Genomic DNA, 17818 nt, shown 5'->3' with positions numbered 1-17818 from the left:
ACACAGAAGTCTCTCAGTGGCCATAGCTGGAGCTCTTGATCGTAACTGATTAAAACCTTCCAGGCTTGTCAGTTTCACTGAGGAGGCTCTTCCCGCCGTGAATTCATTTCTGCAACCCTGGTGAGTTGCTGACAGCTGGGAAGCACATTCCATGGCTTGGAAACCCTTAGATTTAGAGCTCAAGAGCCTCATAATTGGCTTCTTAATAACTTCAATCAGCTTCTAATTAATTACCCAACAAACCCAAAGTGGTTTCCTGCTTGCCTTCAATGGCCCCCCCATCCCAGGGCAATCTGGAAGAGGGCAGGATCATGTCAGTTCATAGCACCCTCGCCTTTGAATCAGAGGGTTGTGGGTTCATGTCCCACTCCCGGAAACCAAGAACTGTGATTGTACTCAAAAGAGTTGCAATCTGTGACTGTTGATAACTCAAAAGAATTTTTAAACTACTTTCTCACCTCACTCACTCCTCACTCCAATGGGCTTGGAAACTTCTGCCCCAAGTGTCCGTTCGGGGTATGGGTAGTTCATCTCATGGCAGCCTAAAAGACACAAAAAAAAACATCTATGTGGGCTATTTTATCTACCTGCTCAGACCAGGCAAGCAGTTACAATGGAACAATTTCCTTCCTGATTTACAATTTTAGCTAAGGTTGTCAATCTTAGATTCTCCAAGGATTAAAGATCACTTTCCTTGACTCTGTTACCAGCAACCCTGGAGAAAAATTAAAAGGGCATTAAAAATGTTTCCTTTTTCCCTTTCTTTTAATTTTGATACTTATAAAAGTGTTGGAGATGGATATAAATGCTGCATGAGTAACAGTCAAGAAACATCCAATTGGGTAAAAGGGATTGTGTTTGCTTTCCATTTGGCATGGAAAAGTGATGTGCCATGACAATAGTTGTGTTGGACAATCAATGGAGGGTGTGCGCTGGTTGGGGACAGGCGAGTCTTATGACTGGCTCAGATCTTCCAGTCTCTGGATAGTCGGAGACTGGATATACCCTTGAAGATGCACAGTGGGATCCCTCAGAAGCCCCAATGCAAGGACTCTGCTGGAATTGCCCTGAACTTCCAATTGGCAATTCCCATGCCCCCTTGAACCCCCAAAAAGCCTCCAGCTCTGAGATAGAGTCGTAGACTTCAGGCGGCTCTGACTAACTTACCTGGATAGTTACCCAGGAAATATTAGACAGGAAAAAAAAACCCAATCACTCACAACTGACACCCTCAACTCTTCCGCTGACCCCCCACTACCCAACTGATCTTCCAATTCCTCCCCCTGACCCTACCTGACTAGACCCAACCCAACCCAACCAGCCTCTGATCCGACCCTACTACCCCCCTGACCCACCTATCCACTCACCCATCTCCTCATCTGGTACCCTGCCCACCTCACCCACCTACACCTCTGTCGACCTCACATATTCTACCCAGCTCACCACCCTACCCAGTTGTCACTCTACCCACTCTATCCTTAGTCACTTACAGTGCCTTAATCACTTACCTTCTCCACGTAGCTGCTTTCAAAGAAGCTTTGGGATATTTAAACTCTTCACTTGCCAGAATATGGCAGCTGGTGCCATTAAAAGGGGGTGTGGTTTCTGCACAGATTCTCTGCGTTGCTCCCTACGAGGTTTGCAGCACTAGGTTGGATGCGAAGGATCCTCCATTGGAAGACATCTCTGAAACCTCGGTGGGAGTTAAGTGTGCATTTTTTTGACTGATCAGGGCTGGAAATAGGGTTTCTGATCCCGATTGAAAGATCAGGGCCAATATGTCCATGGATATGTCCAACTAGAGTTGACAAACCTAATGTTAGCGCTGTTGGTTTTTGTGAAGGATGAAGTGCTTACTGGGTTCAGGGTTGCTTTTCTAGGCTTCATAAGGAAAATTAGGGCCATCACCACCCAGGGCTGTCTGACCTGCAAGATCCTGTACAACATCCCCATCCCACTAACCCCGCCAATGCCATGATTTAACCCGCATATAAGTAGACTATCTCTTAGTTCCGGCAGGCAGCCAGAAACATCCTCTCCTGCCTGCAAAGCAGGCATAGGTTGACAGCTAACCAGTGGCATAAAGATAAGGCTTAGAGGTCAAAATATCCCAAGGCCTCATCTGGTATCTTGGCCCCACACTCACCTCCCATTTTGTGTTAACAGTGGTTGTGTTACACGCTCTCCCTGCCCCTCCTACCACATGAAACCTTCTTTGTGGGGTAAAAATCCATGTCTACAAGATTTATATCCTCTGGGACACTTCCATTTCTGTTACTCTTTAGTGTTTTCTTTAAGCAGGAAGACGTCTATAGCTCATGATTAAGTGGACAATGACCACTGTATTGGATAGTCGTCAGCCAATCTGCTTTCCTGTCAATTTCAAATAGTCAGTATACCCAACCCTTCCTTACATTGAAGGAATACAATTAAAAACCCATGGTAGTGATCACTGCATCAAGTATAAAACTATGGCAGTCAATAATAATTAAGGCCTGTTATCCCCTTGGATTTCGCCATTGGTCTTATTGATAATAATGCCTAATCTTTATAGTCAATTAGATCTTCTGCTTATTAAAATGCAGACTAAAGGTATTTGAGTGAAAAAATCTGCAGCAATAATAGGCATGGAGGAAACTAATACATATTCATTGTACGCTTTTTTAATTTGAAATTCAAATCACTGTCTCAAACTAAAGTATACGCTAATTGCTAGAAAACAGATGCAGTCAGACTTTGCATAGAATTATTACAGAGTTTTGAATTGCAGTCTGCATATTTAAAACAATCCCATAATCCCATGGGGCTGAACATATTTTAATTTATAACATGCAGTATATGAAGTAACTAATTTGTACTAACAAATGACAAATATAAACACTCTGTGAAGGCATTTTTGAATCAGGTATGTTAGGAAAATACATAAATGTAAGTAAAAATACAATAGATGAAAATGTATGGATGCAATCATTGAAGCCAGTGGAATATTTAGGGAGATGAGGAGCCCTACAGAACATATATCCAAGAAAGTGACAAGATAATAATAACTACAGTGTCAAGTTTTACTCCTTGTGCTTACAAAAAGAGATCACGAAAATAATTGAGAGAAGAGCAATAAAAGTGAATTATAAACTGACAGGAAGGCCAGGATTTTCCATGCCTGCCAGTGGTGGGCATGTTTGGTGGCGTCAGCGGACAATATGCCGAGAAGGCCAAAAATCAGTTTCACGACACCGTGAAACCAGTTTGCGATCGTCCGCCCCGCCCACCGATGGTGGGCAGCATTTCCCGCCATCAAACGTCAGGAACCTCATTGTAATACATCAGCATATCATTATAATGCCAGCCTGCCAGACTCATCCCCCACCTCCCACCCACTGGATCATCAGGAAAACACGCCAACGTGTTTCACAACAGCACAAAAGCTAGGTGCACCTGGCGGGCTACACTTCACTCGGGACTCCCAGATTTGTTTGCCTGCCTTGCTTCAGTCAGCACTCGCAGTCATCAGCGCCAGGCTTCACAGGCAGCCCCACATCCCTGTTAGGGGGGCTCACGGGCAGGTCTCTACCTACGAGATCAGCCATATGGGGGTGGCTTTTCAATGGCTGCAGGACAAGGTCTTGCTTGGGGAAGGGGGAGAAGTGGCCTCAGGCAAGGGAGGTGGCTGCAGGATGAGGGCTGTACTGGGGAAGGTGGGGTATCCTAGGGTGTGTCTGGGGCGCAAATTGATATGTGCATTTGGCCTCAAGATGGTGAGGGCTGAGAAGGCAGTCTCCAGAGGAGATGAGGCTAGATGGAGCTGTGAGGGTGTGTGTGTGAGAATGAGTGGTGATGTCCCTTGAGCTGGCAGTGAGTGAGATGCCAGTGAATGTGTGATGGGCTTGTGAGTGTGTGAGTTTAGAGTACGGAAATGGTGGCCATGCCCTGGCTGCACAGATGAGATCATTCATCCTCTATCTGCATTGGATGACCAACCTCTTCTGTGCAGCATTGGCACTGACCACTGCTGCCACTGCCTGCCATGCTGGATTGGTGACGCTGCTGCCCATCCTGCAGCCAGAGCCGGGGTAGAGGACATCACGGCGGACCTCCACAACGTCCAAATGGCATTCCAGTGATGCGTAATTAAACCTGGGGACTCAGTCTTTTTGCCTTTCATGGTCATCTTCCCTTCAGTAGTCGTGGGCTGGAAGCACTGAGATGTGTGCACGCGGCTGGACTTTAACTGTGGCGCTCGGCGTGATGAAGCGGCGAGGTGATGGCGTGGCGAGCGAATGAGAGCCCACCCACCATGGAAATGACATGCTTCCCGGGAATGCATAAGTAATGTGGCGGGTTTGGGACGAATCGGCATGAAAACCCACCATTGCGGTGGATGGGTAAAACGCCATTTTATCCACCCGCTACCGCACTTAGTGCAAATCTGGGACGATTCCGCCTAGAGAGTCCAGGTTCCAAAATAGGCTAGCATGCTGTATTTATCCATGGCCTGAACAAAATCAATATAAATAAGGGTAAGAATAAAATAAAGATGAATTAAGTAGTAATAAAAACAGAAAATGTTGGACATAGACAGCAGGTCTGGCAGAGAGAAACAAAATTAATGGGTTGGATTAATGGAGCCTGCCAGGACAGGCATGACAGCAGAAGGGCTGGGAGAATTGTGTAGGAGTCCCGCATTAGATTCCTGAAGCTGGGTAAACGGTCCCCAATTTAGTTGGGGGGGGCGGCGAGAAGGGCTCAATGTGGGAAACTCTTTCGAGTTATCAACAGTCACAGATTGCAACTCGTTCAAGTACAATCACAGTTCTTGGTTTCCGGGAGTGGGACATGAACCCACAACCCTCTGATTCAAAGGCGAGGGTGCTATGAACTGAGCCACAGTTGAAATCCCACCCTCTGGCAGCAAGAAGGCAATTAGGCTCATTAATGAGCCACTTAAAGCCAATTATCCCTGAGCTCACAATAATTCAGTGAGGGCTCAGGGATTCTCCTGAACTTGCCCAGCTTTTCCATGCCTCCAGAAGGCCGCCCAGCAAACACGGACAAGCACCCTGGCAGGTTTCCTCCAACTCCCTCCCCACCATTACCGGCCACCCCCACCCTATGATCCCCATCTCACCCCACTCACCTCTCTCCAGGTCTGTGATCTTTCATCAGAACTGGGAAAAGTTAGAGATGTAATAGGTTTTGAGCAAGTGAAAGAGAGCAGGGTGGAGAAATAGAGCAAAAGGGAAGGTTTGTAATAGGGTGGAGGACAGGAGATATTAAATGACGAAAATGTTCACGGTGCAAGGCCAAAGGGCAAAGGTAATGGGACAAGTAAAAGGAACAAAAGATATGGATAGAGGAGGCGGGAATGGCAACATCGTGAATAGCTGCCATATGAAAGCAAAGTTAATCAGAGAGAAATAAGAGAGAAGGGGGAAAAAAAGCAAAGAAAAAGGAAACAAAGTGAGGCCCGAGGTTGTGATCTAAAATTGTTGAACTCCATGTTGAAATCAGAAGGCTGTAAAGTTTCTAACTGAAAGATGAGCTTCATTGAAACACTGCAGGAGGCTAAGGGCCTAAAGATCAGAGTTGGGGCAAGCTGAAGAATTAAAGTGACAAGTGACTGGAAGTCATCAGTGGTCTCTATGCCTGTCCCATCGCCACTCCATTAACTTTGTTTCTCTCCCCACAGATGCTGCCAGACCAGCTGAGCATTTCCAGCATTTTTATTTTATTTCAAATTTCCAGCACCTGCAGTATATTGCTGTTTTGTTATGGTTTAAGTCATAACTCTTCCTGAGAGACAGAATAGGGTTTGTTCTGTTAATACAGAAGCATTGTCATCCACAACAGCACTGATGAGATGCCTGTGGAGCAACTAACCTACTAGAGAGCAGGAAATATCTCCTACAGACAATAAACATTTGCCCATGGATGAGACTGCACAATTTGACACCAAGTCGCAGGAACACTTGGGAGGATAAATTGGATGGTCACTGTATGCAGACGCGAGGATCACAGTGCACAATTACCCAGTGTCCAATTGAAGTGATGCTGAAGCAAACTTTATGCTACCTGCTCATTTCCACAATTATGGCATGCAGACTAGTGCTGAACACACTGATGAGTGGCTGCAAAGCTCAAGAGGGGGCCCAAGTGCATGTGAGGCTAGTCTAATTAAGGCAAGGGCAATTAGAGCTTGGCATCAGGATCTAAGAGCAGGAGATATTCCCAAACCCCTACACCAGGATGAGTATAACCTTGGAGACATCTTCCTAGGAGTGGCATATACCTACAGACAAAGCCAAGCACATGGACAAGACTTCTAAGTGTATTAACAGTGACCGCATTACATGGAATGTGCCATCTACTGGGCTGTAGGCACAGAAGCTGAATGGAAGCAGATGTTCCAGAGAGAGTCCAACACCGTTAGATTGTTTAATAGTCTCACTGGAGCCAGCCTGCAGCCGCTGACACAAAACAAACTTCTGAATATAGGGTGTGGCTGAGAGCCACTGAGAAACATTTCTTTGACGTTCACTTTTTTATACCAAGGAACGAATGGTGTAGCACAAAGTCTATCAGCAGAACAAAGTCAATGGCTCTTTGGGCTATGAAGACTATTTAGCTGTACAGTATCAATAAAGTCAGAATCATTTTCAGAAATAAATAAATAAATAAATGCTGGCCTAGCCGGCGATGTCCACATCCCATAAATGAATGGTAAGATAAAAGCAAAAAACTGCGGATGCTGGAAATCCAAAACAAAAACAAAAATACCTGGAAAAACTCAGCAGGTCTGGCAGCATCTGTGGAGAGGAACACAGTTAGACTGTGCACTAGGACTATCTGTACCTTGCTTGTCCTGCTTTCTACCCTTAATTAGCACATTCCTTTAGATAATATCACCACCTTCAACACCTCTTTGTCCTTTTGTCTGTGACATCTTTTGGTTATCTCCACCTATCACTGGCCCTCTATCCAGCTCTTCTTGTCCCACCCCCCCTTAAACCAGCTTATATCTCACCCCTTTTCTATTTTTCCTTAATTCTGTTGAAGAGTCATAAGGACTCAAAACATTAACTGTGCTCCTCTCCACAGATGTTGCCAGACCTGCTGAGTTTTTCCAGGTATTTTTGTTTTTGTCCCGTAAATTAATGTTTTTTTGTTTTTAAACTATACTTAAAGTCAGACTGCACCTCTTAAAGAGGCGATGCATTCTGGCTGCAGTAGGGACTGAAACAGCTTGGGTAGCATTTGGAGATCTTCTGGAAGGACTGGAAATTGTGCAGCAGGCCCCCAGGTTTTCTGATGCTGCGCTGGAGCTGCTGGTGCAGGAGGTGGACCAGAGGAGAGAGGTTCTCTTCCTTCAGGGAGGAAGGTGTCAGTAGTACAAGTGGTCATTGCAGTCAGTGCCTGCGATCCAGCCCTGGGAACCTGGATGCTATGCAAAAGGGGTTTGACTACCACACATGGGTGGTCAAGGTCAGTGAATGTATACTTACATGCCATATCTTAACGACCCAGTAATTACACTAACTCTGTTGATGGTCAAAAGCAACGAACCTCAAGTTTGATGGTGATGCCTTCAATTAGCACCGCAGAGGGAGGGTGCCTCAAGCTGCTGAATACACGTTCAGCTACGTGTGTTAAGACAAGGTCTTAAACAGAAACAGCAAGGTTGGAAATGCCAGGTCAGGCATCAAATCCATGTTTGACACTGAATGATATCAAAGCTTTCCAATTTTGCAAACCTTCGGCATATGTACATAACGCTCTCACAAACCTCCTCGACAATATGAAGTTAGGCACAGCTGACAGCTGGTCAGGAGCAGAGGTAATGTCATTTCTCCCTATAACCTACAGCCAGGTGCCACAGTACCAGATTTCGCTGCCATGTTGTCCACTGCTGCATTCTCCCGAAGTCCTGCTCAAAGGTATCTCATACTGATAGACTGATAGAAGAGGGATCACGTCAGCTATGCAAGTTGTAAATCAAGTACCCTGAAAGCCTTGGATAATCTCAGTTCTAGCTGTGGCTTGACAACACCCAGATGCAATATGACATTGCACAAGTGGATTGTGCAAAACTGGCTGAGCAAACAGTGTCTCTTATTAACATGCTCACTGCACAAATGTGAGTCTGGAGCTCTATTCCTCAATGTTTCTCTGAATATAATCATTCAGGCTCCCTGGATACATCTGAAAGCCTTTTGCATGGTTTGCAGAGCCAGAATGTTTCACCTGAGGTTGGCATGACTCCATTCATGCCTATCTGAAGGGCAACCGGCAATAGATGTTTACCTCAAAAAAGCCTGAAGCAATCATCATCTTGGCCATTATTTTAAACTTATATTTCTTACTTTTAGAATAATGCTTGGATATTACACTTGGATTAACATTGTTTAGCTTTGTGCCAGGATTTACGCAGATATGACAACTTTTCTAATAGACATCACACTAAGGTATAACTCAAGGTTTTGTGCACATATATCCTGTTCTGTTCAACAAACAATCTGCAATTAACACAGAATTAAGGATAGTTAAACAATGACTGATTTTACATTGTAGGGTGATATTTTGTTCACCTGTAGCATTTTTCGAATTGTCAAATTGAAGTTGTTTATTCTTTTCACTTACACCCCAGTGTCTTGTTTTCCTCCTTTAAGCCAGTTGTGGGAACCCAGTTTTTTATTTAGTGTGGTTTCTGAAATGTCCATTTTGATTTGGCTCTCCTGCTGTGAGCCCTGTGATGTTGTGAGGGGAGACTTATCTTGACCTCTATTTTGTGGCAACATTGTGAACATATTCTTTGTGCATACATTTACAACAAATAATTAATAACTCAAATACTGTTTCTACGGGCAGAATTTTTAGGTCAGCACGCGGGTGTGATCGGCAGGCCCGGGAACGGACCGCTGACCACAATTGGCCCCCAAACGCAATTTCACACGGATGAGACTGAGGATATTTGGTGGACAGCCAGTTTACCCAAAATCTTGTAAAGCCTTGTTGACAACGTACACTGTACCGTACAGTTTGGTGGCTCCGCTTCCAACAGTTTCGAAATGAAGAATGCGGTGAAGCAGGGCTGTGTTCTAGCACCCCCACTCTGTTCTGCATATCCTTCTCCATGCTCCTGACCTTCACCTTCCCTGGAGGAATGGAAGGAGCCTACTTGCACACCAGGTCAGATGGCAAGTTCTACAATCTATCGAGACGGAAAACGAAGACATAAACACATTGTGTCCTGATCAGGCAACTCCTCTACATTGATGATACTGTACTGATCACCAACACGGAAACTCAGCTACAAAGACTGATGGGCTACCTCTCCCGTGTCTGTAATTTGTTCTCCCTGACTATAAGCATCAAGAAAACCATGGCCTGGGACAAGATTTTGTATCTCCACCACTGATCACACTAAATTACCTGCTAGAAGTGTTTAGCGAATTCTGCTATCTCAGGTACATAGTGACAGACAATCTGTCCTTTGATGCAGAACTTAACACACACATAGGGAAAGCAGCCATTACCTTAGGCTGGCTCATAAAGCATGCTTGCGATAACATCACACTGGCCCTTAGGATCAAGCTGATGGTTTATAAGGCCTGTGTTCTCAGACTTTTGCTGTATGGCTGTGAAACATGGACAATTTACAGCTATCAAGAAAAGAAGCTCAACAATTTCCATCTTCACTGTCTGATGGTGTTGATTGCCTTGGTGAGATTTATGAAGGTAAGGTAAAGAGGTACACTCTATTCCATACACTTCTCTGGTAACTGATGCATGGAGAAGGTCTTCCAGCATGCAAACCACACTGTGCTTCTGGACACACTCAGTCTGCAAGTAGGTGGAATCTTTTAGGTATGACTCTGGAAAAGGCATTCCCCATGATGCTAAGGAGTGAGATGTCCTTGTAGTTGTTGCAGCCTCCTCTGCTGCCTTTGTTTTTGTGTAGTATGATGATTTTTGCATCACACATTTCCTGTGGAACGGAGCCTACCTTCCAGCAGAGAAGGAGAAGGTCATAAAGGCACGGCAATAGATGGGACTTCATGTGCTTGAACAGTTCAGCTGGGATTCCATCCTTGCTGGGTGCTTTCTGTTTGCCAAGCCTTTTCGAGCTCAAGTGATGAGGATTCTGCATCTAACTCATCCATGACAGGAATAATTGTGAATAACTGTGAATAAAATAATAAATAACTGAAATTCTGTGCCTATACTGCTTGTGCAAAGGATGCTCTGATTGTTGCTCACTTTAAAAGTGCAATTAATTCCATTTAGTTTGTGACTGGTACCCATTCAGTAGAGTAATACATAATGGGTGGAATTTTCCCAGATTTGTACTAAGAGCGGTAGCGGGCAGGTAAAACAATGTTTTACTCACCAACCGCAATGTCCGGGTTTCACACCGTATTGACCCAAACCCGTTACATTATTTATGCACTTCTGGGAAACATGCTGTTTCCATGGTGAGCGGGCTCTCATTCACTCGTCTGCCATCAACCCGCCGTTGCATCACGCCAGGCGCCATACTTAAAGTCTAGCCACAAGCACACATCTGGGAAGGTGGTGGCATAATGGTATTGTCACTGGGCTAACGTTCTAGAGACCTAGGGTAATGCTCTGAGGACCTGGATTCAAATCAGTTGGATCCTGGTCACCAGTTTGTTGGGATTTTGGATGTGGGTTGCACACTTGTTTTGGAATGGCCAAGTTGGTACAATAGACAGAGTAGGTCAGTAGACATTTCTTGGATGAAACACATTCTGTTTATTTACAAAGGTATTCAGCAGCTACACTTTTGTGCTTTCAACTCAAACCCTGTCTCCACACTGCAGACTCTGACTATAGACTACTGACTACTAAGGTAGCCCGCACTACTCCTCTATTGGACACTAAGACCATGTGATCTTCCATTATAACATTCTTCTTAAAGGTATATTACACATAAGATTACCACATCCCTCCCCCTTTACCCAGAAATATATTTTACAGTTACAATTACAATTTTCTCAGAAAATCAAATTATTTGCACAGGTAAGTAATTTACAAATTCAGTCTTTCTGGGGGTTTCCTTGTGCATGTAGAACGTCTCAGCTCTACAGCTTCAGATGCTTTGTCAGGAACCTCCTTTTCTGGTGTTGTCTGAACATTAGGTTCTTTGGCAGGCACCTGCAAACCTGTTTCCTCAACTCTTGCAGGTATAACAGACACATCTGTACTCAGTTGAAATCTAGCAACAGGTAATGTTGACTCAGCCATGAGCACTGGTGGAATCATTTCTTGGTGAATGGTTTCTGTCCTCCTTATATGATCCACATATCTCTGTATGACTCGGTCTCTTCCACCTTCACGTGGTAAGAAAGAGGTCCAACCATTGCATTTATTTAACCCGATAACTACTTTGGTCTTTCTCCAAAATTCTTCACACTTACCGTCTCTCCCACAACTTCCTGTCACAACTATGCCAGACTATGTCTGGTTTTCTGACTTCCCTGACTCCTTTCCACCTTCCTCCCTAAATTTAGCATTATTAAGCTCGATTTTGTACTGAAACAGCGTTTCATCAATAACTCCGCAGGTGTGACACCTGTTGTTGTGTGAGGGCTGGTCCTATAATGGAAAGAAAGCATGCTAGCTTGGCTGCTATGGAATCCCCAATTAATTTCTTCATGCCAGACTCGAATGTTTGAACTACCCTTTAGGCCAGTCCATTTGAGGAAGGGCGGTATGGTGAAGTTTTTACATGAGTGGTACAATTGAGGCTGATAAACCACTGAAACTCAGCATTCATAAATGCCATGCCTTTATCAGAAATGATTACTTCTGATATTCCACTAATGGCAAAACTTTGATGTAGCTTCTCAATTGTAGCAGATGACGTCGGTGACTTCACATCATATTTGTCCATCCATTTTGAGTGGTCATCAACAATAAGCAGAAACATTGTTCCCATGGAAGGTCCCACATAGTCAATGTGTAATCATACCCATGGCCTTCCTGGCCACTCCCAAGGGTGTAACAGAGCTGTTGAAGGTAACTTTTGCACTTGCTGACACTGCACAATTCTTCACTAAGCTCTCTATTTCTCCATCCATCCCAGACCACCATAGATACCTGCGTGCTATGGTCTTCATTTGGGAAATTCCTGGGTGGGCACTATGTAGTTCAAATAACAACAGCTTTCTTCCCTTTGGAGGAATTCTCATTCATGCTCCCCACAATAAGGTACCATCCTGGCTGGTTATTTCATGCCTTCTGTTAAAATACGGTTTCATTTCATCAGATACCTGCTCTTGTGATCAACCATGGAGAACATGTTCTTGTACTTTGGATAAGACTGGGCCTTGACTTGCCCATTCTCTGATCTGTCTAGCACATACTGGTGATGAATCTAAGAAGTTCAACAACAAAACAAGTTCTTCAGGGACTGGGACATCCTCACCTTTTTCTTGTAAGGGTAAATGACCAAGTGCATCAGCGTTTGCAATTTGACTTCCAGGCCTGTGGATGAAAGTATACTCATCCTCTGCCAGGATCAATGGTATTATTTGTGTTTCTGTGTCTTCTTTCAATGGGCTTTCTTCTTTCTGACATTGACTTTATTCTCGGCCTTCTTTTCAACCTGCATTTGGCCAGACTACCCTCAGATGCAAGCTTGTCTTGAGTGAACTCAGTGATTGACTTTCTCAGAGTTTCATCATCTGTCTGCTTGTTGGAAAATTCTGCAACTTTTGTCTCCAAAGCCTCTTTAGCTTCATGCACTGCTTCTTCAGGTCTTCCATCTCTTTTTTGCATTGGAGTACTGTCTCCTGGAAAATTAAGCATTGCCCTGTCTTCTCTGCCAACGCGTCCTCCATTTTACTCAGAGAAGTGCAGAACTCTTCCTGTTTCTTCTCATACTTTTCCAGAGGTACATACTTAGACTGGAAGGAAGCTGATAGTGTGTGATGGCCTTCCGGCAAGTTTTCACATTTGTTTCAGAGGTTGTTCGCCTCAACCCAGACCTTGTCGCTCAAGATGGTCTCTCCTTGCTCTTTTTGCCGTTCTAACGTGCCTTTGCTTTAAACATCGAACATTTCTTTAGATGGTTGGGTCTTTACACACTCCTTTTCCAAATCAAGAACGTTTTCAACTTCCTTTTGGAGTATCTGTGAGAAATCAAGGTTGATTTTCCTCAGCCAGTTTCACCCTTGGAGGCTTGGTCTCTCGTCTGCTCCCACAGTCAAGGGTAGCCTTACCGATTGGCTTCCGTAATGAACAGTAACTCTGCTTATGCCTTTGACTTGCACGTCTTCTCCCGTGTAAGTTTTTAATTTGGTATCTGTTTCTTCCAAATTTGAATTATATTCAGCATAATTCAGATGTTTGAAGGTGTGTTCACCAATCACTATCGTGGAAGCCCTTGTGTCCACTTCCATTCTTATAGGTCTGTCATTTACCTTCACTCTTACACATATTGATTCTGTTCTCCCAAGCTTCAAGTTATACAACAGATAAATATCTGAATCTGTTACTTCAGGCTCTTCTACATTGTAGGCCTCACAAGAGCTTTCTCTTTTGTTTGAAAGTCTGCTTGATTGTTTTTCCTTGCACTATCTCATTAGGTGTTTGCGTCGATGACAATAAAAACATTTGATTTTTTTAAACTGCCAATTGTTATAAGGTTGTCTGTTTCCACATCTATTGCCATTATTCCATGTTTTTGCTGCTAAGCCATTATTTTTTATTTGTCTGCTAGTGGTGGCTGTTTCCTGCTTCTCGGCATTTTCATCCCATTTGGGCTTCCCGCCCAACATGGAGGGTGGCACCATTTTGAATTCCTTATATGGCTTTCAAATCCCTTACTGCGCTGTCCATGGCCAGTGCTATCTCTAGCATCTCTAGCGCCTTCTTAACATCCAAATTTGTTTCAGACAGTAATCTCTTCTGAACCATGTCCTCACTTACACCTTGACCTAAACGATCTCTGAGCATGTCATTTAAACATGTGCCAAACTCACAATGCTCCGTTAATTATTTCAAACTTGCCACATAACAAGCAACTGTCTCTACTGAGGCTCTATTTCTTGAGTTAAATTAGAACCGTTGCTTCGTTACCGAGGGCTTTGGCTGGTAATGACCTTTTATGAAGTCCACTAGTTCCTCAAAACTTTTTTGAATCTGGGTCACTGGTGCCGTCAGACTTCGAATCAATCCATAGGTTTTACTCCCACACGTGGATAAGAGGATCGCTCGCCTCTTCTCTTCCTCCACAATGTCGTTCGCTTGGAAAAAGAATACTAGGCATTCAATATAGTGATACCAATTGTCCATGGCTGGGTTGAAAGGATCAATTCTTCTGAATTGCGGCATTCTGTTAGGGGACTGCTTCCACGATTAGGATGGAAATTCTACTTACGATTACTGTGTGAGGTACAGCCCGATTTCGTTTCCCTTGATTTCTTTCGTTAATTTGTTTTATTCTCAAAGCCAGTTTATTGTATCTTCACTGTTTTCCTCACTTTTTCTCGCTTTTTCCTCGTCGCCAGGACCCTGGTCACCAGTTCATTGGGGCTTATGGATCTGGGTTGCACACGTGTTTTGGGGTGGCCAAGTTGGTATAATAGATTGAATAGGTCAGTAGATACTTCTTAGGTGAAACACATACTGTTTATTTACAAAGATATTCAGCAGCTACACTTGCGTGGTTCAACTCAAACCCTGTCTCCACACTACAGATTCTGGCTTTAGACTACTGACTACTAAGGTCGTCTGCGTTACTCCTCTATTGGATACTAAGATCATGTGATCTTTTATTATAAGATTCTTCTTAAAGGTATATTACACATTAGATTACCACAGAATCCCACGGCAGATGGTAAAATTTGAATTCAATAAAAATCTGGAATCAAAACTCTGATGATGACCACAAAACTATTGCTGATTGTCAGAAAAACCCATCTGGTTCACTAGGATTTCTAGGATTTCAGAAGGAAATCTGCCATCCTTACCTGCTCTAGCCTACATGTGACTCCAGACCCACAGCAATGTGGATGACTCTTAAATGCCCCCTGAACAAGGGCAGTTCAGGACGGCCAATAAATGCTAGCCTAGCCAGTGATGCTAATATCCTATGAATGAATTTTTAAAAAAAACTCAGTGCTTCCAGGCCACCACTGCTGCACAGAAGACATGGCCCTGAAACTGAAGAAGACTGCAGCCCCCGGTTCAGCGACATGTCCCTCGAGTGCCTTTTGGATGCCGTGGAGGCCCGCCGGGATGTCCTTTACCCCCGCCCTGGTTGCAAGATGGGCAGCAACAGCACTAACCCAGCTTTGAAGGTGGTGGCAGCCGTGGTCAGCGCCAACACCCTACTAAAGAGGACAGCTACTCAGTGCCGCAAGAGGATGAATGATCTCCTCCGTTCCACCAGGGTAAATCAGTCTTCTCATCACTTTCAACTCACACATTCACTAACCCATCACACACCCACAAGTGTGCCAGTGCAAGGGACATCACCATTCACTCCCTCACACTCACCATCATTGTCCTCATCCCATCCATGGGACCACTCACCACCCGCACAGGCCAGGCATACTTATCATCTGGCCTGGCAGGAATCCTGCTTACGCTTTCTCCATCTCTATTCATGCAGGACAAGCTGGCACACAACAACAGAGGGAGAGAGGTCGCAGACTGGTGGAGGGATGCCTGAATTAAGGTCCTCAAGGACTTTGAAAACAGAGCCATCCAGCTGGCCAGCAAGGACCTGGACTGGCCCTGCACTGACGGTGAGGTCGGCGGTGCTCCAAGTGAGGGTCCAGCAGTGCAACATCCATCAGACAACCATGCTGTGAGTGATGTGTCCTGTTTCACAGGCCACTTCCATGCACTAATTATCTCTCCTTGCTTTCACAGGCACATCTGCCAAACAGCCGACAGAGTCCATGACCCAGGGCCTCCAATCAAGACCCAAAGAAACCTCCAAAGAGGAATCTGAAGGCACCTATCTTGAAGCCCCATCACAGTGCTCACCCACACCCTCCACCAGCACAGAGACACACACTTCAGTAGGACCTAGAGTAGCCTTGGGATCACAATCTGGTGAGCACATCACACTCTCTGATCCACAGCAGGCGGAGGCAGGGACTTCCCAAGTCCCCAGCACTTGGAGGACTGCTGGAGGCCAGAAATTTGTCAGATGACGAGCCTCTGGACTCGATCATGTCACAGTTGCTGGAGCTGCACAGGCAAGCTCGGGAACATCAGGAAGGGATGTCAACTACACTCCTCAGATTGCAGGGCATGATGGAGGAGTCTGTCCACCTTCAGGCTGAGGTGATAGCACTGGCATGCCAACGCACTGAGGTCAACACTGGCAGGATGGCAGCCGCCATGGACACCTTGGACCAGTACTTCGCTCCTACACTGCTGCGTGAGCTCAACTCCATCGCTGATGCCATATTTGGCCTCCAACAGCCTGTATGCAAGAGGGGTGCCAGGCAGCTTGACCCTCTCCAGCTGCCCCCGCTCCTCAAGGAGTCAGCCTGGGATCCCTAGGCACCCATAGGGAGGATGATCAGCAAATGCATGCTCCGGGCCCATCCAACCAGGTGACTCTGGGAGTGACCATCCAACTACCCTCTTCCTGTGACCTCAGCAGCTCCTGCTCCACAGGCCGAGGAGGGTGCAACTGGCAGACAGAAGGATCCCGAAAGCAGGCCGGGGCCTTCCAAGTCTCAGCCTTTCACAGAACGCCTGGCAAGGTCATGACAGACAGGGCATCAAAGTCAGCAGGCTGCCTGCACCTCTGCTGTGGATGTCTGGAGAGCACCAAGACGTAGTGGCAGGGTTAGGAAGGTTAAGGAAAATTAGTTGCACAGCCTGGGCATGGGTGTTAATCACTTGTACATGATGTTCACTATTGTCAATAAACTCCCAAGAATGTCTCCCTGCCTATGGCTCCTTGTTCTGATGAGCAGTGTTCTTGTCACTCAGATGTGAAACCTTTCTGCACAAGATAAAGGCAGGTGTCTCAGTCCAGGGCCTCTTCCCTGTGCTCTGTGCAGCCTTCAGACCACAGTGATGGTCCGGCCGCACACTCACTGGATACATTACTGTTGCCTGCACCTCGACGGTGCTGGTCATTACTGCCAGAATGTAGTGGGCAGGTGCCACAGAGTTCCACTATTCTCTCTGTGGGCTCTCAGCACCTTTAAGGTGGGGCTGGCCCCCATCTCTTCAGCATCTGTGACCAGTGACACTGTGCTCCTGAAGGGCTCAGGTGCTGAAGGCAGACAAAGGATCAGATGCTTTTAAAGTTTCATGGCTGCGTCTCTGATATGACCCTGATCATGGAGCGCAAGAGATACTGTCGGCCAGACAGGAATCAGACATTCTCAGAGGCTATGTGAAAATCTATGGAGTGTCCTCACTGCATGTTGTCACCATCCTCCTACAATCAAGTGACTATTAGAGTCTCCACGCATCTCAATGACAGTAGCATTCTCACTGAGGATATTCGTGCTGCCATAAGCCAGACTGGAGTCAAACGTTCACAGATGCAATGTGAGGATCTGTGGGGTCACCTCAGTGCACATTTTCATCATCCTCCACAAATCTAGCAGCTATGAGAGCCTCCCAAGCAAACCTCCCTGGTCTAGCCAGTGCGAGGGCTTCATCCCCGTCATTGTCACCTACGAGGACCTCCTCACCCTCATCCCCATTGGCCTCCTCCTCATCGGAGGAGACCTGCAGCTCCTCCAGCTCCTCCTCAGCCGTTTCATCTCCCTGTTGCAGCGCCAGGTTGTAAAGGGCACAGCAGGTGCTGATGATG

General features: G+C 45.5%; 1 pseudogene; it reads left to right on the top strand.

Moving 5' to 3' along the window:
- The first annotated feature begins 6092 nt into the window (after window positions 1–6092).
- Window positions 6093–6503, top strand: LOC144680435 (endoribonuclease YbeY pseudogene; annotated as a pseudogene).
- Window positions 6504–17818: the final 11315 nt, after the last annotated feature.

Source organism: Cetorhinus maximus, chromosome 5 (genome assembly GCF_964194155.1).
Source record: "Cetorhinus maximus chromosome 5, sCetMax3.hap1.1, whole genome shotgun sequence".
NCBI lineage: Eukaryota > Metazoa > Chordata > Chondrichthyes > Lamniformes > Cetorhinidae > Cetorhinus > Cetorhinus maximus.
This window is presented reverse-complemented; position numbering and strand designations above follow the sequence as displayed.